The sequence below is a fragment of the Rhinatrema bivittatum genome, chromosome 7, assembly GCF_901001135.1.
Source record: "Rhinatrema bivittatum chromosome 7, aRhiBiv1.1, whole genome shotgun sequence".
NCBI lineage: Eukaryota > Metazoa > Chordata > Amphibia > Gymnophiona > Rhinatrematidae > Rhinatrema > Rhinatrema bivittatum.
Window position 1 is genome coordinate 223,193,116 of NC_042621.1, and position 22,858 is coordinate 223,215,973.

At 39.3% G+C, this 22,858-nt stretch overlaps 3 long non-coding RNA genes across 3 annotated transcripts; 2 read left to right on the plus strand and 1 right to left on the minus strand.

The window, feature by feature from the left end:
• Positions 1 to 211: 211 nt before the first annotated feature.
• Positions 212 to 2,046, minus strand: LOC115095759. The gene is made up of 3 exons (XR_003857860.1): positions 1,801 to 2,046; positions 691 to 824; positions 212 to 245 (listed from the first exon to the last, which is right to left on the minus strand). It is a non-coding gene; the product is annotated as an uncharacterized LOC115095759 (long non-coding RNA).
• A 5,679-nt stretch (positions 2,047 to 7,725) lies between these two features.
• On the plus strand, positions 7,726 to 9,367 carry LOC115095760. The gene is made up of 3 exons (XR_003857861.1): positions 7,726 to 7,778; positions 8,755 to 8,888; positions 9,334 to 9,367. It is a non-coding gene; the product is annotated as an uncharacterized LOC115095760 (long non-coding RNA).
• A 3,958-nt stretch (positions 9,368 to 13,325) lies between these two features.
• LOC115095762 lies at positions 13,326 to 14,973 on the plus strand. The gene is made up of 3 exons (XR_003857862.1): positions 13,326 to 13,384; positions 14,361 to 14,494; positions 14,940 to 14,973. It is a non-coding gene; the product is annotated as an uncharacterized LOC115095762 (long non-coding RNA).
• The last annotated feature ends 7,885 nt before the right edge of the window (positions 14,974 to 22,858 follow it).

A 22,858-nucleotide genomic window follows, 5' to 3' on the forward strand; every position in this document is an offset into this window, starting at 1 on the left:
GTTAGTCACCCACAGCCATCAGTTTTGTATAGAATATTTAATGTCTGGTACGGTCCCGTTCCCTTAAAATGGGGAACGAGGATATGTTTCTCTGCTTGTTTCCACAGGTCCAATCAAGCCGTGGAAAGATGGAAAGGTGTCCAGGTCAACAACAGAAGAATGAAAAGATGGATCGGTAAAAATGGACTTTTATTGGAACTTGCCCGACTCTGGCCGAGTTTCGCTCTGCCGAGCTGCCTCAGGGGCTGTGGCACATAAATATAAACAATTAAAAATGCACACAAACATAAATATTTGTATAAACATATGACATGATATAAAACATATTCAAAAAAAATATATTAAACGAATACATTAAATAGTAAAAACACTTCAACACGGAGACAGTGCTTGTTTTGTGTGCATAAGATAATGATGTTACATAAAAAGTTACGTGTTTGAAAGTACAGATACTGTGGCTGAAACATCAATTAAAAGTGGAAACAAATCTTACAAAAAACATGGTCTATAGTGATTGTTGCATTGCCCAATGCACTTCACCAAACAGCATATGGCTGATACATGCAAAATTTGTAACAAACAATAAAATATTATTAATTGAAATATATTATTGAGGAGGTCAATGTGTCTAATTATTAAGAAATGAAAAAATATAAATGATATGTAAAGATAGCAAACTAAATTTTGTACCTTGTTGAGCCAGAAACTTGGCTCTATATACTTTTGCTGATTTCCTAGGATGAAGGAGTATGAGTGAACACACCGAATCCGGGCTTGTCACTTGTGATTCATCAATCACTTGTGTGAACAGTATTGATGCAATTCTTATGGAACAAAAAATTCTCAATTATCTTAGTTATCAAGAAGGTAAAAAATGGACACATGCATTAGTCAGACTACAAATCTGAATGACTTCATTCTGAAATTGATACTGAAATCTTGTATCATTATTATCAAGCTGCTATATGTCTTTCAACTGATCACAAATTGATAGGGAGTTAACGGTAAAAAAGATGATGTCGAAAAATAAATGAATGGTGAACCTTACTGCATGTGAATGCAAACCATAATTTTTAATTTTTAATTTTTACAGTGTGTTAAATCTTGATCCGGTAGGTACCAGGAACAAATCAAAAATGAAATTAAAAGCAATACAATAATAAACTTCGCTACAAAATGAACAAATGGATAAAAGCAGCTTCGATACAATAGTGCTCCCTAGAAAGCTAAAATACACTTCGATACAATGCCAACAATACTTCTTATCAACAGTATATAGAAAATTTAAATTTAAAACGAGTGATATGCGGGAAGACGTGTGCCAAAGCAATGCAATAATAAAAAAATGATGCGCTGAACAATAATTAAATTCCTAATATATAAAGTGCATAAGTGGATAAAAGCAGCTTTGATACAAAAGTGCTCCCTAGAAAGCTAAAATACACTTCAATACAATGCCAACAATACTTCTTATCAACAGTATATAGAAAATTTAAATTTAAAACGAGTGATATGCGGGAAGACGTGTGCCAAAGCAATGTAATAATAAAAATGATGCGCTGAACAATAATTAAATTCCTAATATATAAAAGTGCATAAGTCAAATAGCATATTGTGGCTATCCGCAAATATGTATCCATCGGAAGCTGTGTCACAATGAATACCGAACAAAAATGATGGAATCACTAATTGTGGATAATATCCAAGCGCAAGAAACTATGTCATATTAAGTATGCACTTAAGCAGACTAAAATATATAAGAGTGAAATCACTAGCTATTAAAACTAACTAATATTTTACCTTTGTTGAACTTGCACCGGTCACATACTGCTCTGACAAACACTGCAAGAACCAGTTAGTACCTGTATTGGACCTTTATTTTTCCCGCTTCTCACTCGAAATCACGCGAGAATAGACACATGTGTGGACAGATTGGCTCATAGGGAATGAGAGACATGAATAAAACCCTTCATAACGACTCTGGTGTGTAAAAAAAGTGAATTAATCAATACTGATCTAATCTGTGCAGTGATGCAAAAATGGTGACAAGAGGAGAAAATGTAATAAACAAATGTCTGCGGTTGACTCATATTCCTTCATTTGTGCAACTGCTGGAAAACGGATGTACGGTCAAGAGGTAAACACAAATATTTTAAAAACTTTAAAACACTGCATCTTTAAAAAAAGTAAATTAGTGTGAACATGTATAAAATCAAACATTCTTAAAAGATGCATCATTATTTGGAAAATCAAGTAAAAAATATATGAATTAAAATTTAAAGGGAAGATAAGGGGGGGGGGGGGGGGGGGGGAAAAGGAAGGGGGAAAGGGAAAGGGGGTGGGGAGGAGGGAAGGGAAATTGGAAGGGAAAAAGGGGAGGGGGGGGAAAAGGGATAAGAAGGGAAAAGGGAGGGGGAAACAGAAGGGGAAGCACAACAAAAATGCATGTGGACCTGAATATAATATTCCAAAATTAGAAAACCAAAAAATCAACAAAAACATATAGATAGATTATATATGCCATATATTGATTGCAAGAGAGGATTATGATCCATGTAAAATAAAGGTCTATAGGTATACACTGAGATCTGTTTCACCATTGAGACCCATGGGAGAAAGGGTCTTAAAATCAAAAATAAATTGTTGTTCTAATCTTAGTAACAAATTGTCAAAGTCACCCCCCCTCCAATTCCTTAGCGGCTGTTTGATGACACAGAATCTGAAGTCTGTGAAACTGTGGCCCATCTCTATCGCATGTGCGACCAATGGTTTACCCTCGCCTTTTCTATTGATAGCACTCTTATGCTCTATGATTCTACTGCTGAACTGTCTTCTAGTTTTCCCTACGTATATTTTCTCACATGGACACTTTGCTATATAAATCACACCTACGCTTTTGCAATTAGTACGACTGCCGAGCTTGAAAATTCTACCAGTGTTAGGAATGAGTATAGATCGTGTTTTAAGATTAACTGGACATACGCTGCACTTCCCACAGGGTCCATGTCCTGTCTGATCGTTGCTAATGTTTTTAATGGATGGTAAAGCTGAAGGAGAAATGTATTCTTTTATGTTTTTATCGCGTTTATTCGCAATCATGACTTCTTTTCCTTTAAATTGTGGGAGAGACTGTACAATGTACCAATGTTTCTTAATGATTTTAATAATGTCATGTGAAAGTCCTGTGAAGGTAAGGGGGCAAATAATCTTCTCATTCTTAGTAACTTTCTTTTTTGGTTGCAACAAACCAGAGCGTTCCTGTGTTGCAGCCCTTGTCAAGCAACTTTCCACACAAGTTTTCGGATAACCCCTTTCTCTGAATCTATTCTTCATTTCAAAAGACCTAATCTTGAATGTCTTGTCATCAGTGCACAATCTTCTAAGGCGGAGGAATTGGCTGTAAGGCAAATTGCGTATTAGGGATTTATTATGACAGCTGTCATATGCGAGGAGTTTATTCATATCTGTGGGCTTACGGTATATGTCCGTCATGAACCCTGTTGGAGTATTCATAATTAGAATATCTAGAAACGCGATTTTCTGCCTATTGAAATCCATCTTAAATTTAAGATTGCTATCCAACCTATTAATCCAATTCTTGAATTCCAACAGAGACTCCTCACTACCTTTCCATACAAGGAACACGTCGTCGATATACCGTTTCCACAGTAGGATGTTTCCACTGTATTTGCAATTGGTGAGATATAGTTCCTCAAATTTGGCTACATAAAGATTTGCTATTGATGGGGCCATGGCTGACCCCATCGCCACCCCTTTAATTTGAACATAAAATTTCTTGTCAAAAGTGAAAAAGTTTTTTGTAAGTGCTATTGTTGCTAATTCTAAAATTAGCTGAGTCGGTATCCTAGTCTGTGTGTCTCTTCCATAAATTGTTTCTTCAATGATATTTATAGCCTTGTCTTGAGGGATGTTGGTGTAAAGTGAGTCTACATCCATAGTTGCCAAAAAAGTATCTGTACTATCTACTGTCAAGTCCATGAGAATGTTAATCATATGAGTGGAATCTCTTACGTATGATGGTATCTTTGGTACAAAGGGGCTCAGGAATTTGTCTACAAAAATAGAGATTGGTTCTAGAAGTGAGCCATTCGCAGAAATGATGGGTCTGCCAGGTGGATCCAAAATAGATTTATGAATCTTAGGTAGGATGTAAATGATAGGAATGACTGGGTGAACGACTCTGAGAAAAGAAGTTTCTTTCTTAGTCAAATATTTCTCAGCTATGGATAAGATATTCTCTATATCTCCTTTTACGATGCTTGTAGGATCATTAGGCAATTTTTTGTAAAAATTTGTGTCAGCAAGTTGTCTGTTTATTTCAGATATGTACTTCTTTCTATCCATAACTACAACAGCTCCACCTTTGTCTGCTGGTTTTATGACTATAGTGGTATCCTGACCTAAAGAACTCAAAGCCTTTCTCTCGCCTTGTGTAACATTATGTTTATATTTGAAATTCTTTTCTTTCTCTGCAATTTCTTTTAATACAAGGGTCTCAAATGTATGTAAAATAGGATTGGTTGGACCACCTGGCATCCATCTGCTGTTAGGTCTCACTATGGAATTGTCTGTCATGATTGGTTTGGTAGAAAATATCTCCATGATTTTTAATCTCCTTGTGAATTTAAAAAAATCAATCCTTGTATTGAAAGCATTATAATTCCCTGTAGGCACAAAGGATAATCCTTTGTTCAGGACTGCTAACTCATCTTGATTTAATACTCTATTGGAGATATTGACTACTGAGTTATGGATCTTTAATGTTGGTATTTCTGATTCTGATTGTAGAATGATCTGCCCCTGCCCCTCCCTCTCCCTCTCCCCCTCCCTCTCTCTGGAGGTGTCTCCCAGTTTTTGTCTGGAGCCGTTATTTTGTTGTCTTTCTTCCATACCTTGCCAAGCTGAAAAACCTGATACACAGGTTTGGGTGGAATTGGATCCTGTGCTGTGCTAAACAGTGATGCCGATGGGTCAATATAATCTCCATTTTCACTACGTATTCTTTTTGCCCCCCTATCTAAGTTTGGGCTGACCGGAACGGGATCATCTGTATCTTGTGGTTGTCTATATCTGTTAATGTTGGACTTTTGTAGGGGAACGTCATTCTTGGGTCTGTAATTATATTTATAATTTTTGTTTTGTCTATGCCAAGAGTATATGCTATTGTTCTTATAATCGTTCTCGTCCCTTTTAAATTTTTCATACTTGTCATTTTTTAATTCCTTGATAAATTTGTCTAAATTAGTCTTATAGTCCTGAAAGATAACATTAAAGCACAGGTCTTTTTCTTTTAGGTATTGTAATTGTTCATCTAATTCAGCTTGGAGTTTCTCTTCTCTTTTCTTTGCCGTTTTTATAATGAGGATCATTAAGTCCAGGGAGCACTTGTTAAGTATGGCCTCCCAATTGTTCATGAAGCTCGAGTCTTCCTGGTACATACTCGGGGGCTTGTTGATTCTTAGACCTCTTGGGATTCTCTTGTACCTACAGTAATCAAGCAGGGTGGAGGCGTGTAGCCCACTTCTGACCACACCTTTATTTAAATTGATTGCCTCCTCCCATCTCTGTAGGAAATCATCGAAGACTTCATTGTCTTTAAAAAAGGTTCTGGAGGGAGCATCTCATTAATGGTGCCATCATCGTAACTAAGTATGTCCTTCCAAGGTGAGAAGGACATATCCGGTAAAAGGGATGGTCCAAGGAAGCAAACCGGTAACCGATCCAATGTGGCGAACAACAGAAGAATGAAAAGATGGATCGGTAAAAATGGACTTTTATTGGAACTTGCCCGACTCTGGCCGAGTTTCGCTCTGCCGAGCTGCCTCAGGGGCTGTGGCACATAAATATAAACAATTAAAAATGCACACAAACATAAATATTTGTATAAACATATGACATGATATAAAACATATTCAAAAAAAATATATTAAACGAATACATTAAATAGTAAAAACACTTCAACACGGAGACAGTGCTTGTTTTGTGTGCATAAGATAATGATGTTACATAAAAAGTTACGTGTTTGAAAGTACAGATACTGTGGCTGAAACATCAATTAAAAGTGGAAACAAATCTTACAAAAAACATGGTCTATAGTGATTGTTGCATTGCCCAATGCACTTCACCAAACAGCATATGGCTGATACATGCAAACTAAATTTTGTACCTTGTTGAGCCAGAAACTTGGCTCTATATACTTTTGCTGATTTCCTAGGATGAAGGAGTATGAGTGAACACACCGAATCCGGGCTTGTCACTTGTGATTCATCAATCACTTGTGTGAACAGTATTGATGCAATTCTTATGGAACAAAAAATTCTCAATTATCTTAGTTATCAAGAAGGTAAAAAATGGACACATGCATTAGTCACAGGACTTTCACATGACATTATTAAAATCATTAAGAAACATTGGTACATTGTACAGTCTCTCCCACAATTTAAAGGAAAAGAAGTCATGATTGCGAATAAACGCGATAAAAACATAAAAGAATACATTTCTCCTTCAGCTTTACCATCCATTAAAAACATTAGCAACGATCAGACAGGACATGGACCCTGTGGGAAGTGCAGCGTATGTCCAGTTAATCTTAAAACACGATCTATACTCATTCCTAACACTGGTAGAATTTTCAAGCTCGGCAGTCGTACTAATTGCAAAAGCGTAGGTGTGATTTATATAGCAAAGTGTCCATGTGAGAAAATATACGTAGGGAAAACTAGAAGACAGTTCAGCAGTAGAATCATAGAGCATAAGAGTGCTATCAATAGAAAAGGCGAGGGTAAACCATTGGTCGCACATGCGATAGAGATGGGCCACAGTTTCACAGACTTCAGATTCTGTGTCATCAAACAGCCGCTAAGGAATTGGAGGGGGGGTGACTTTGACAATTTGTTACTAAGATTAGAACAACAATTTATTTTTGATTTTAAGACCCTTTCTCCCATGGGTCTCAATGGTGAAACAGATCTCAGTGTATACCTATAGACCTTTATTTTACATGGATCATAATCCTCTCTTGCAATCAATATATGGCATATATAATCTATCTATATGTTTTTGTTGATTTTTTGGTTTTCTAATTTTGGAATATTATATTCAGGTCCACATGCATTTTTTGTTGTGCTTCCCCTTCTGTTTCCCCCTCCCTTTGCCCTTCTTATCCCTTTTCCCCCCCCCTCCCCTTTTTCCCTTCCAATTTCCCTTCCCTCTTCCCCACCCCCTTTCCCTTTCCCCCTTCCTTTTCCCCCCCCCCCTCCCCCCCCCTTATCTTCCCTTTAAATTTTAATTCATATATTTTTTACTTGATTTTCCAAATAATGATGCATCTTTTAAGAATGTTTGATTTTATACATGTTCACACTAATTTACTTTTTTTAAAGATGCAGTGTTTTAAAGTTTTTAAAATATTTGTGTTTACCTCTTGACCGTACATCCGTTTTCCAGCAGTTGCACAAATGAAGGAATATGAGTCAACCGCAGACATTTGTTTATTACATTTTCTCCTCTTGTCACCATTTTTGCATCACTGCACAGATTAGATCAGTATTGATTAATTCACTTTTTTTACACACCAGAGTCGTTATGAAGGGTTTTATTCATGTCTCTCATTCCCTATGAGCCAATCTGTCCACACATGTGTCTATTCTCGCGTGATTTCGAGTGAGAAGCGGGAAAAATAAAGGTCCAATACAGGTACTAACTGGTTCTTGCAGTGTTTGTCAGAGCAGTATGTGACCGGTGCAAGTTCAACAAAGGTAAAATATTAGTTAGTTTTAATAGCTAGTGATTTCACTCTTATATATTTTAGTCTGCTTAAGTGCATACTTAATATGACATAGTTTCTTGCGCTTGGATATTATCCACAATTAGTGATTCCATCATTTTTGTTCGGTATTCATTGTGACACAGCTTCCGATGGATACATATTTGCGGATAGCCACAATATGCTATTTGACTTATGCACTTTTATATATTAGGAATTTAATTATTGTTCAGCGCATCATTTTTATTATTACATTGCTTTGGCACACGTCTTCCCGCATATCACTCGTTTTAAATTTAAATTTTCTATATACTGTTGATAAGAAGTATTGTTGGCATTGTATTGAAGTGTATTTTAGCTTTCTAGGGAGCACTTTTGTATCAAAGCTGCTTTTATCCACTTATGCACTTTATATATTAGGAATTTAATTATTGTTCAGCGCATCATTTTTTTATTATTGCATTGCTTTGGCACACGTCTTCCCGCATATCACTCGTTTTAAATTTAAATTTTCTATATACTGTTGATAAGAAGTATTGTTGGCATTGTATCGAAGTGTATTTTAGCTTTCTAGGGAGCACTATTGTATCGAAGCTGCTTTTATCCATTTGTTCATTTTGTAGCGAAGTTTATTATTGTATTGCTTTTAATTTCATTTTTGATTTGTTCCTGGTACCTACCGGATCAAGATTTAACACACTGTAAAAATTAAAAATTAAAAATTATGGTTTGCATTCACATGCAGTAAGGTTCACCATTCATTTATTTTTCGACATCATCTTTTTTACCGTTAACTCCCTATCAATTTGTGATCAGTTGAAAGACATATAGCAGCTTGATAATAATGATACAAGATTTCAGTATCAATTTCAGAATGAAGTCATTCAGATTTGTAGTCTGACTAATGCATGTGTCCATTTTTTACCTTCTTGATAACTAAGATAATTGAGAATTTTTTGTTCCATAAGAATTGCATCAATACTGTTCACACAAGTGATTGATGAATCACAAGTGACAAGCCCGGATTCGGTGTGTTCACTCATACTCCTTCATCCTAGGAAATCAGCAAAAGTATATAGAGCCAAGTTTCTGGCTCAACAAGGTACAAAATTTAGTTTGCTATCTTTACATATCATTTATATTTTTTCATTTCTTAATAATTAGACACATTGACCTCCTCAATAATATATTTCAATTAATAATATTTTATTGTTTGTTACAAATTTTGCATGTATCAGCCATATGCTGTTTGGTGAAGTGCATTGGGCAATGCAACAATCACTATAGACCATGTTTTTTGTAAGATTTGTTTCCACTTTTAATTGATGTTTCAGCCACAGTATCTGTACTTTCAAACACGTAACTTTTTATGTAACATCATTATCTTATGCACACAAAACAAGCACTGTCTCCGTGTTGAAGTGTTTTTACTATTTAATGTATTCGTTTAATATATTTTTTTTGAATATGTTTTATATCATGTCATATGTTTATACAAATATTTATGTTTGTGTGCATTTTTAATTGTTTATATTTATGTGCCACAGCCCCTGAGGCAGCTCGGCAGAGCGAAACTCGGCCAGAGTCGGGCAAGTTCCAATAAAAGTCCATTTTTACCGATCCATCTTTTCATTCTTCTGTTGTTCGCCACATTGGATCGGTTACCGGTTTGCTTCCTTGGACCATCCCTTTTACCGGATATGTCCTTCTCACCTTGGAAGGACATACTTAGTTACGATGATGGCACCATTAATGAGATGCTCCCTCCAGAACCTTTTTTTAAAGACAATGAAGTCTTCGATGATTTCCTACAGAGATGGGAGGAGGCAATCAATTTAAATAAAGGTGTGGTCAGAAGTGGGCTACACGCCTCCACCCTGCTTGATTACTGTAGGTACAAGAGAATCCCAAGAGGTCTAAGAATCAACAAGCCCCCGAGTATGTACCAGGAAGACTCGAGCTTCATGAACAATTGGGAGGCCATACTTAACAAGTGCTCCCTGGACTTAATGATCCTCATTATAAAAACGGCAAAGAAAAGAGAAGAGAAACTCCAAGCTGAATTAGATGAACAATTACAATACCTAAAAGAAAAAGACCTGTGCTTTAATGTTATCTTTCAGGACTATAAGACTAATTTAGACAAATTTATCAAGGAATTAAAAAATGACAAGTATGAAAAATTTAAAAGGGACGAGAACGATTATAAGAACAATAGCATATACTCTTGGCATAGACAAAACAAAAATTATAAATATAATTACAGACCCAAGAATGACGTTCCCCTACAAAAGTCCAACATTAACAGATATAGACAACCACAAGATACAGATGATCCCGTTCCGGTCAGCCCAAACTTAGATAGGGGGGCAAAAAGAATACGTAGTGAAAATGGAGATTATATTGACCCATCGGCATCACTGTTTAGCACAGCACAGGATCCAATTCCACCCAAACCTGTGTATCAGGTTTTTCAGCTTGGCAAGGTATGGAAGAAAGACAACAAAATAACGGCTCCAGACAAAAACTGGGAGACACCTCCAGAGAGAGGGAGGGGGAGAGGGAGAGGGAGGGGCAGGGGCAGATCATTCTACAATCAGAATCAGAAATACCAACATTAAAGATCCATAACTCAGTAGTCAATATCTCCAATAGAGTATTAAATCAAGATGAGTTAGCAGTCCTGAACAAAGGATTATCCTTTGTGCCTACAGGGAATTATAATGCTTTCAATACAAGGATTGATTTTTTTAAATTCACAAGGAGATTAAAAATCATGGAGATATTTTCTACCAAACCAATCATGACAGACAATTCCATAGTGAGACCTAACAGCAGATGGATGCCAGGTGGTCCAACCAATCCTATTTTACATACATTTGAGACCCTTGTATTAAAAGAAATTGCAGAGAAAGAAAAGAATTTCAAATATAAACATAATGTTACACAAGGCGAGAGAAAGGCTTTGAGTTCTTTAGGTCAGGATACCACTATAGTCATAAAACCAGCAGACAAAGGTGGAGCTGTTGTAGTTATGGATAGAAAGAAGTACATATCTGAAATAAACAGACAACTTGCTGACACAAATTTTTACAAAAAATTGCCTAATGATCCTACAAGCATCGTAAAAGGAGATATAGAGAATATCTTATCCATAGCTGAGAAATATTTGACTAAGAAAGAAACTTCTTTTCTCAGAGTCGTTCACCCAGTCATTCCTATCATTTACATCCTACCTAAGATTCATAAATCTATTTTGGATCCACCTGGCAGACCCATCATTTCTGCGAATGGCTCACTTCTAGAACCAATCTCTATTTTTGTAGACAAATTCCTGAGCCCCTTTGTACCAAAGATACCATCATACGTAAGAGATTCCACTCATATGATTAACATCCTCATGGACTTGACAGTAGATAGTACAGATACTTTTTTGGCAACTATGGATGCAGACTCACTTTACACCAACATCCCTCAAGACAAGGCTATAAATATCATTGAAGAAACAATTTATGGAAGAGACACACAGACTAGGATACCGACTCAGCTAATTTTAGAATTAGCAACAATAGCACTTACAAAAAACTTTTTCACTTTTGACAAGAAATTTTATGTTCAAATTAAAGGGGTGGCGATGGGGTCAGCCATGGCCCCATCAATAGCAAATCTTTATGTAGCCAAATTTGAGGAACTATATCTCACCAATTGCAAATACAGTGGAAACATCCTACTGTGGAAACGGTATATCGACGACGTGTTCCTTGTATGGAAAGGTAGTGAGGAGTCTCTGTTGGAATTCAAGAATTGGATTAATAGGTTGGATAGCAATCTTAAATTTAAGATGGATTTCAATAGGCAGAAAATCGCGTTTCTAGATATTCTAATTATGAATACTCCAACAGGGTTCATGACGGACATATACCGTAAGCCCACAGATATGAATAAACTCCTCGCATATGACAGCTGTCATAATAAATCCCTAATACGCAATTTGCCTTACAGCCAATTCCTCCGCCTTAGAAGATTGTGCACTGATGACAAGACATTCAAGATTAGGTCTTTTGAAATGAAGAATAGATTCAGAGAAAGGGGTTATCCGAAAACTTGTGTGGAAAGTTGCTTGACAAGGGCTGCAACACAGGAACGCTCTGGTTTGTTGCAACCAAAAAAGAAAGTTACTAAGAATGAGAAGATTATTTGCCCCCTTACCTTCACAGGACTTTCACATGACATTATTAAAATCATTAAGAAACATTGGTACATTGTACAGTCTCTCCCACAATTTAAAGGAAAAGAAGTCATGATTGCGAATAAACGCGATAAAAACATAAAAGAATACATTTCTCCTTCAGCTTTACCATCCATTAAAAACATTAGCAACGATCAGACAGGACATGGACCCTGTGGGAAGTGCAGCGTATGTCCAGTTAATCTTAAAACACGATCTATACTCATTCCTAACACTGGTAGAATTTTCAAGCTCGGCAGTCGTACTAATTGCAAAAGCGTAGGTGTGATTTATATAGCAAAGTGTCCATGTGAGAAAATATACGTAGGGAAAACTAGAAGACAGTTCAGCAGTAGAATCATAGAGCATAAGAGTGCTATCAATAGAAAAGGCGAGGGTAAACCATTGGTCGCACATGCGATAGAGATGGGCCACAGTTTCACAGACTTCAGATTCTGTGTCATCAAACAGCCGCTAAGGAATTGGAGGGGGGGTGACTTTGACAATTTGTTACTAAGATTAGAACAACAATTTATTTTTGATTTTAAGACCCTTTCTCCCATGGGTCTCAATGGTGAAACAGATCTCAGTGTATACCTATAGACCTTTATTTTACATGGATCATAATCCTCTCTTGCAATCAATATATGGCATATATAATCTATCTATATGTTTTTGTTGATTTTTTGGTTTTCTAATTTTGGAATATTATATTCAGGTCCACATGCATTTTTTGTTGTGCTTCCCCTTCTGTTTCCCCCTCCCTTTGCCCTTCTTATCCCTTTTCCCCCCCTCCCCTTTTTCCCTTCCAATTTCCCTTCCCTCTTCCCCACCCCCTTTCCCTTTCCCCCTTCCTTTTCCCCCCCCCTCCCCCCCCCCTTATCTTCCCTTTAAATTTTAATTCATATATTTTTTACTTGATTTTCCAAATAATGATGCATCTTTTAAGAATGTTTGATTTTATACATGTTCACACTAATTTACTTTTTTTAAAGATGCAGTGTTTTAAAGTTTTTAAAATATTTGTGTTTACCTCTTGACCGTACATCCGTTTTCCAGCAGTTGCACAAATGAAGGAATATGAGTCAACCGCAGACATTTGTTTATTACATTTTCTCCTCTTGTCACCATTTTTGCATCACTGCACAGATTAGATCAGTATTGATTAATTCACTTTTTTTACACACCAGAGTCGTTATGAAGGGTTTTATTCATGTCTCTCATTCCCTATGAGCCAATCTGTCCACACATGTGTCTATTCTCGCGTGATTTCGAGTGAGAAGCGGGAAAAATAAAGGTCCAATACAGGTACTAACTGGTTCTTGCAGTGTTTGTCAGAGCAGTATGTGACCGGTGCAAGTTCAACAAAGGTAAAATATTAGTTAGTTTTAATAGCTAGTGATTTCACTCTTATATATTTTAGTCTGCTTAAGTGCATACTTAATATGACATAGTTTCTTGCGCTTGGATATTATCCACAATTAGTGATTCCATCATTTTTGTTCGGTATTCATTGTGACACAGCTTCCGATGGATACATATTTGCGGATAGCCACAATATGCTATTTGACTTATGCACTTTTATATATTAGGAATTTAATTATTGTTCAGCGCATCATTTTTATTATTACATTGCTTTGGCACACGTCTTCCCGCATATCACTCGTTTTAAATTTAAATTTTCTATATACTGTTGATAAGAAGTATTGTTGGCATTGTATTGAAGTGTATTTTAGCTTTCTAGGGAGCACTTTTGTATCAAAGCTGCTTTTATCCACTTATGCACTTTATATATTAGGAATTTAATTATTGTTCAGCGCATCATTTTTTTATTATTGCATTGCTTTGGCACACGTCTTCCCGCATATCACTCGTTTTAAATTTAAATTTTCTATATACTGTTGATAAGAAGTATTGTTGGCATTGTATCGAAGTGTATTTTAGCTTTCTAGGGAGCACTATTGTATCGAAGCTGCTTTTATCCATTTGTTCATTTTGTAGCGAAGTTTATTATTGTATTGCTTTTAATTTCATTTTTGATTTGTTCCTGGTACCTACCGGATCAAGATTTAACACACTGTAAAAATTAAAAATTAAAAATTATGGTTTGCATTCACATGCAGTAAGGTTCACCATTCATTTATTTTTCGACATCATCTTTTTTACCGTTAACTCCCTATCAATTTGTGATCAGTTGAAAGACATATAGCAGCTTGATAATAATGATACAAGATTTCAGTATCAATTTCAGAATGAAGTCATTCAGATTTGTAGTCTGACTAATGCATGTGTCCATTTTTTACCTTCTTGATAACTAAGATAATTGAGAATTTTTTGTTCCATAAGAATTGCATCAATACTGTTCACACAAGTGATTGATGAATCACAAGTGACAAGCCCGGATTCGGTGTGTTCACTCATACTCCTTCATCCTAGGAAATCAGCAAAAGTATATAGAGCCAAGTTTCTGGCTCAACAAGGTACAAAATTTAGTTTGCTATCTTTACATATCATTTATATTTTTTCATTTCTTAATAATTAGACACATTGACCTCCTCAATAATATATTTCAATTAATAATATTTTATTGTTTGTTACAAATTTTGCATGTATCAGCCATATGCTGTTTGGTGAAGTGCATTGGGCAATGCAACAATCACTATAGACCATGTTTTTTGTAAGATTTGTTTCCACTTTTAATTGATGTTTCAGCCACAGTATCTGTACTTTCAAACACGTAACTTTTTATGTAACATCATTATCTTATGCACACAAAACAAGCACTGTCTCCGTGTTGAAGTGTTTTTACTATTTAATGTATTCGTTTAATATATTTTTTTTGAATATGTTTTATATCATGTCATATGTTTATACAAATATTTATGTTTGTGTGCATTTTTAATTGTTTATATTTATGTGCCACAGCCCCTGAGGCAGCTCGGCAGAGCGAAACTCGGCCAGAGTCGGGCAAGTTCCAATAAAAGTCCATTTTTACCGATCCATCTTTTCATTCTTCTGTTGTTCGCCACATTGGATCGGTTACCGGTTTGCTTCCAAGGTGTCCAGGTCTACAGGACCCGATCCCCAACTTCTCCATGAGCCTCCACAGCCCTCAGAAGGACAGAGACCGGACTCCTTGCAAAAAGCAGCACCACATGACCTGGGGACAGATCAAGGCCCTATCCAACCAATCTGCACAACCTTTAGAACAGCAAGGCCTTGAGAAAACTCCAGAGAACTTATTAGCCGCCTTTTCTTGCCTGAATGCCAACTCATTAACAATTGTGTTCTGCATCCTCCTCCTTTGCCTTATTTCTCCAGCTATGGCGATTTCAGAACAAGGACTCTGACAGGACAACATGTACATCCTTGATGCACAGAACTTTTCACACCTGTTGAATCGAGCAGACTGTTGGATCTGCACACACATGCCAACCCATGCCCGCGGAGAACGACTGATGCATGCTGTACCATTTAACCTTACAGTATGGACTAATTATCCTTTACAGAGAGGTGTTTTCATTAACTCTCCAGTTAATAATACCATACTACACATTGGTAGCCGTATTCAAGAGACTGCCGCTCTTTGTTGGGACTATGATACAGGGGATGGGAAAGGGATTCAGGTGGGAAATATCCATATTGTAACCGAACCTTTGTATTAATCACTGAACACTTGCATAGTTATACCACATATGTATGCAATTGGCAGATTTCAGGATGTGCAGTGGGAGACCCAAGCAGGTACAGAAAGTATAGAGGGGATGAGGGATTTACCCTTTGTAGTTATATAACCCAAATGATATGAATTACAGAGACTTACACATCCTAGCTAACCGGACGACTGCCCTATTCAATCAGACAGTCCATGCATTAAAACTACTTACAACAGAAGTCTCTCAGATTAGAGAAGTAGCATTACAGAACCGCTATGCCTTAGACACCATTTTAGCTTTAAGGGTGGTGTTGGTGCATTAATTGGATCTCATTGCTGTGTGTACATATCAGACTATAAAGCAAACCTCACACATACCATAGAGCAGATAGAAACCATGGATGCTGATGCACCACTTTCAGGCAGAATACCAACTTCTCCATGGGATTGGCTATGGTCCTGGCTCCCTGATATTTCTGGTCTCAAAAGGGTGATTTCTAATATAATGACCATAATTGTCTTAATTATCTGCCTGTGATGCTGTATTCAGTGCATACCCAACCTCATATCCATACTGAAACCTTGCTCTCAGCCCGGATACAAAGATGTCTTGTAAGATGACTAATAGGGAATCCTGAGCCCTGCAGCCGTTGGCACACCACGCTGCACCAGCTCTGGGTGATATGGAGATTCAGGAGCTCATCGGCAGCTGGCACACCACGCCGAATCAGCTTTCTTCCCTCCATATCCCCCTTTTCCTATTTCCAGCCCATACCAAGACATAACAGATTTCAGTAAGGGTCTAAAGCTTTATTGAGCTGCCTAAAAAAAACAGAAAGGGTGAGATGTGGGAAATATAAGCTTTGCCAGCAAGCCATTTCATCAGGGTTTAAACACTAACTTCCCTTCTCCCTGACCTTTGCCTGAATAAAAGCATCACTTGTGCTTAAGCCTCTCTGCCTAGGAAAGGATACCTGACTATCATGTATTTCTCTGGCTTGTGCTTGGCCCTGAATTCCTGGGGGAGGGGCTGGGTGTTCCCTAGTCAGAGGCAGGACAAAGTCAGGAGGTACAGATTTCAGCAGCCAATGAAATGATCCGTGCACACCCCCTGAGCCAAAGCCAATAGTGTAGAGACATGTCTGTTGCTATGGGGAAAGTAGCCAATCATGTGATGACACATCATCTGCCTTTGTATGAATGTACAATAAAGGAGGACTCTGAGGTGTGCTCAGGTCTCTTTTACCTGCCTGCCATGAAAGCTGTCTGATATGTGTCTTCATTACTGCTACAAGGAACTTTGTCAAACGCCTTCTGAAAATCCAAGTATACTATATCTACCGGTTCACCTTTATCCACATGTTTATTAACTCCTTCAAAAAAGTGAAGATTTGTGAGGCAAGACTTGCCCTGGGTAAAGCCATGCTGACTTTGTTCCATTAAACCATGTCTTTCTATATGTTCTGTGATTTTGATGTTTAGAACACTTTCCACTATTTTTCCTGGCACTGAAGTCAGGCTAACCGGTCTGTAGTTTCCCGGATCGCCCCTGGAGCCCTTTTTAAATATTGGGGTTACATTTGCTATCCTCCAGTCTTCAGGTACAATGGATGATTTTAATGATAAGTTACAAATTTTTACTAATAGGTCTGAAATTTCATTTTTTAGTTCCTTCAGAACTCTGGGGTGTATACCATCCGGTCCAGGTGATTTACTACTCTTCAGTTTGTCAATCAGGCCTACCACATCTTCTAGGTTCACCGTGATTTGATTCAGTCCATCTGAATCATTACCCATGAAAACCTTCTCCATTACGGGTACCTCCCCAACATCCTCTTCAGTAAACACCGAAGCAAAGAAATCATTTAATCTTTCCGCGATGGCCTTATCTTCTCTAAGTGCCCCTTTAACCCCTCGATCATCTAACGGTCCAACTGACTCCCTCACAGGCTTTCTGCTTCGGATATATTTAAAAAAGGTTTTACTGTGAGTTTTTGCCTCTACAGCCAACTTCTTTTCAAATTCTCTCTTAGCCTGTCTTATCAATGTCTTACATTTAACTTGCCAATGTTTATGCTTTATCCTATTTTCTTCTGTTGGATCCTTCTTCCAATTTTTGAATGAAGATCTTTTGGCTAAAATAGCTTCTTTCACCTCCCCTTTTAACCATGCCGGTAATCGTTTTGCCTTCTTTCCACCTTTCTTAATGTGTGGAATACATCTGGACTGTGCTTCTAGAATGGTATTTTTTAACAATGACCACGCCTCTTGGACATTTTTTACTTTTGCAGCTGCTCCTTTCAGTTTTTTTCTAACAATTTTTCTCATTTTATCAAAGTTTCCCTTTTGAAAGTTTAGCACGAGAGCCTTGGATTTGCACACTGTTCCTTTTCCAGTCATTAAATCAAATTTGATCATATTATGATCACTATTGCCAAGCAGCCCCACCACCGTTACCTCTCTCACCAAGTCCTGTGCTCCACTGAAAATTAGATCTAAAATTGCTCCCTCTCTCGTCGGTTCCTGAACCAATTGCTCCATAAAGCTATCATTTATTCCATCCAGGAACGTTATCTCTCTAGTGTGACCCGATGATACATTTACCCAGTCTATATTGGGGTAATTGAAGTCTCCCATTATTACTGCACTACCAATTTGGTTAGCTTCCCTAATTTCTCTTAGCATTTCACTGTCCATCTCACCATCTTGACCAGGTGGACGGTAGTATACCCCTATCACTGTAGTCTTCCCTGACACACAAGGGATTTCTACCCATAAAGATTCAATTTTGTATTTAGTCTCATGCAGGATGTTTATCCTGTTGGACTCTATGCCATCCCGGACATAAAGCGCCACACCTCCTCCCGACTGCTCCTCTCTGTCATTGCGATATAATTTGTACCCCGGTATAGCACTGTCCCATTGGTTATCCTCTTTCCACCATGTCTCTGAGATGCCAATTAAGTCTATGTCATCATTTACTGCTATACATTCTAATTCTCCCATCTTACTTCTTAGACTTCTGGCATTAGCATACAAACATTTCAAAGTTTGTTTTTTGTTTGTATTTTCATTCTGCTTTTTAATTGATAGGGATAAGTTAGAATTTTTTAGCTCAGGTGAGTTTTTAGTTACAGGCACTTGGACTACTTTTCTAATTATTGGAACCTCACTGTCAGGATTCCCTAATTCTAATGCATCATTAGTATCCTTTAAAGATACCTCTCTCCGAACCATGTGCTGCTGAGCGACTGTCGGCTTTCCCCTTTGTTCTAGTTTAAAAGCTGCTCTATCTCCTTTTTAAAGGTTAGCGCCAGCAGTCTGGTTCCACCCTGGTTAAGGTGGAGCCCATCCCTTCGGAAGAGACTCCCCCTTCCCCAAAAGGTTCCCCAGTTCCTAACAAAAGTGAATCCCTCTTCCTTGCACCATCGTCTCATCCACGCATTGAGACTCCGGAGCTCTGCCTGCCTCTGGGGACCTGCGCGTGGAACAGGGAGCATTTCAGAGAATGCTACCCTGGAGGTTCTGGATTTAATCTTTGTACCTAAGAGCCTAAATTTGGCTTCCAGAACCTCCCTCCCACATTTTCCTATGTCGTTGGTGCCCATGTGTACCACGACAGCCGGCTCCTCCCCAGCACTGTCTAAAATCCTATCTAGGTGACGCGTGAGGTCCGCCACCTTTGCACCAGGTAGGCATGTTACCAGGCGATCCTCACGCCCACCAGCCACCCAGCTATCTACATTCCTAATAATCGAATCACCAACTATGACGGCCGACCTAACCCTTCCCTCCTGGGCAGTAGGCCTTGGGGAGATATCCTCAGTGCGAAAGGACAATGCATCACCTAGAGAGCAGGTCCTTGCTACAGGATCCTTTCCTGCTACACCTGGTTGGTGCTCTCCCATTATGAGACCTTCTTCCTCCAAGGCAGCACCAGGGCTGCCAGTCTGAAGTTGGGACTTGACTACTATGTCCCTGAAGGACCTCAGAGGCGCGACCGGCGGGATATTTAAACCACCACTCTCCCTGGCGTCGCGCGCACGAAGGAGCGTGACAAAGGGGCCTGCCCCTTTGTCTCGCCCCTTCGTGCGCGCGACGCCCGAGCTGCAGCACTCAATACCGCACTAGAACTCTGCTAGCATCCATCCAGCTCACGTCCTTCCAACTCTCATCCATCAAGAGATCATCCTGCGCCCACTCAACAGACAAGCGTCCTGCGCCCTCTCAACAAACAAGCGCCCAGAGCATCCTGCGCCCACTCAACAGACAAGCTTCCTGCGCCCACTCAACAAACAAGCGTCCAAAGCATCCTGCGCCCACTCAACAGACAAGCGTCCTGCGCCCACTCAGACAAGCATCCAAAGCATCCTGCGCCCACTCAACAGACAAGCGCCCACTCAGACAAGCGTCCTGCGCCCACTCAACAAACAAGCGCCCAAAGCATCCTGCGCCCACTCAACAGACAAGCGCCCACTCAACAGACAAGCGTCCTGCGCCCACTCAACAGACAAGCTTCCTGCGCCCACTCAACAAACAAGCGTCCAAAGCATCCTGCGCCCACTCAACAGACAAGCGTCCTGCGCCCACTCAGACAAGCATCCAAAGCATCCTGCGCCCACTCAGACAAGCTTCCTGCGCCCACTCAACAAACAAGCGCCCACTCAGACAAGCTTCCTGCGCCCACTCAACAAACAAGCGCCCACTCAGACAAGCGTCCTGCGCCCACTCAACAAACAAGCGCCCACTCAGACAAGCGTCCTGCGCCCACTCAACAGACAAGCTTCCTGCACCCACTCAACAATCAAGCGTCCAAAGCGTCCTGCGCCAAGCAACCAACCAACCTGTACTCATCCAGAGCCCTAACCAACTAATTATTTATCTCCTAATTCCAGGCTTTCCTCCCTTCTACCATCCGCCCACCCACTGCGCCAGCTATCCAACAACCCACAATGTCTCTAGTTCTTCCAATACCAATTTTACAACACCGCCTCCCATCTAAGAGAATATCTACCAGACGAGCCCTTCACAATAACTTAAAAACCCTCACCCCCATCTTGAATACACCTATCACCCAGCTTTTAGGCCTCTCCCTCTTCTCACTCTCTCTTTTCAATGCACAATCCCTAACAAAAAAATCCCTAATTTTCAATGATTACCTCACCGACGCCAAACCAGATATTTGCGCAGTAACCGAAACATGGCTTAAGCCCTCAGATACGGCTTTAATAAACCAATTACCTACACAGACCTATGATGTCTTCTCACTCCCGAGACTGAAAAAAAGAGGAGGTGGAATCCTTCTGGCCACCAAAAAAAGCCTTAACTTCTCCCAACATCCGTACAGCTCTAACTCAAAACTGGAAGTCGGCTTCTTTACCTCACAAAATCTTCAAATCCTTCTTGTCTACGCCTCCCCAGGGCTCCTAGAATCCGATGTCTCCCCCATTCTTGAAATCACCACCATGCTCATCAACTTGGATACTCCAGCAATCATCTTAGGTGATTTCAATCTGCACATAGACATTCCTTCTCCATCTAACAGCTGCGTAACCCTCCTCTCAGCCCTGTCTGCAATGGGATTCCAACAACTAGTCAACGAACCCACACACAAAGCGGGTCACACTCTGGACTTGATTTTCGTCAATAAAGGCATTACGACTACATCCAATCTGAAGAACAAAAAGGTTCCATGGTCAGACCACACTCTCATCTCTACCTCCTTCGCGCTGAAAGAATCCAACACTCCTAACATCCCCTCACCTTCATTCCACTACAAGAGGCGATGCTCCCTAGAAGACCTTAACACCCAGTTGGTCTCACAGCTCCCATTATTAGACTTCACCGACCCGAACACTGCCATTCGCTCCTGGAACAACATAACAGAAAATATAGCTAATAAGCTCTGTCCTTCAACAACAAAAAAATCTCACACCAATGCTGTCAGCAGACAACCTTGGTTTACCATTGAACTCAGAAAACTAAAACAAAGTTTAAGAAAAAAAGAAGCAATCTGGCGTAAAACCCCTTGCGACTCCACTATCTCCTCATACAAATCTATTCTATACCAGTACAAATCCCTCACCTCAAAGTCAAAAAAAGACTATTATGCATCTAAGATTCACAACCTGGTCTTTGACGCCAAAGCCCTCTTCACTTATGTCTCCAGCCTCACCCAAGCCTTACCGCGAGAAATCCCCGGCAACATGGCTCAATCCAAAGCTGAAGAACTTGCTCAGTTTTTCCAAAATAAAATCACCAATCTCCTAACACAACTGCCTCCCGACACCGCCGCCCTCCAGACATATCAACAACCTGCCTACAAAAACGTCAGCTTAAACACCTTTGAACCCGTCTCTTCCATTGAGATACAAGCCATCCTGAAAAGAATGAAACCCTCGTCTCATCCTGCAGACCACATCCCCTCCAAACTACTTCTATCTATTCCAGACACAATAGCCACATCATTGACAAATATCATCAATTGCTCCCTAGCCCAAGGAACCTTCCCAGATGATCTCAAAATGGCCTCAATCTCACCGCTCCTAAAGAAACCTAACCTTGACCCGAAGGACCCCAACAACTTCCGCCCCATCGCTAACCTCCCATTCATTGCCAAGATCATGGAAAAACTAGTGAACTCTCAACTTTCAGATTTCATCGAAGACAACAATCTTCTCTTCACCCCACAACACGGCTTCCGAAAAAATCGAGGCACAGAATCCCTCCTCACCTCGTTGACAGACCTTATCTTATTGGGCCTCGACAAAGGAAACTCTTTCCTATTGATCTTATTAGACCTATCCGCAGCGTTTGACACGGTCAACCACGCCATCCTCCTAAACCAGCTGTCGTCCATAGGAATCAGCGGCACTGTCCTATCCTGGTTCAAAACCTTCCTCAACAACAGAGGCTACAAAGTTAGACTCCAAAACAAGGAATCTTCAAGATTTGACGCCGTCATAGGAGTCCCGCAAGGTTCTTCATTATCTCCGACTCTTCAATATTTACCTTCTTCCTCTCTGCCAACTTCTCACCGACCTCAATCTAAAGTATTTCCTATACGCAGATGATATTCAAATCATCATCCCCATCAAAGACACATACTCTAAAACTCTTGACTTCTGGGAATCATGCCACCTGAAAATCAAACAACTACTCAACAGCCTTCACCTCATCTTAAACTCCT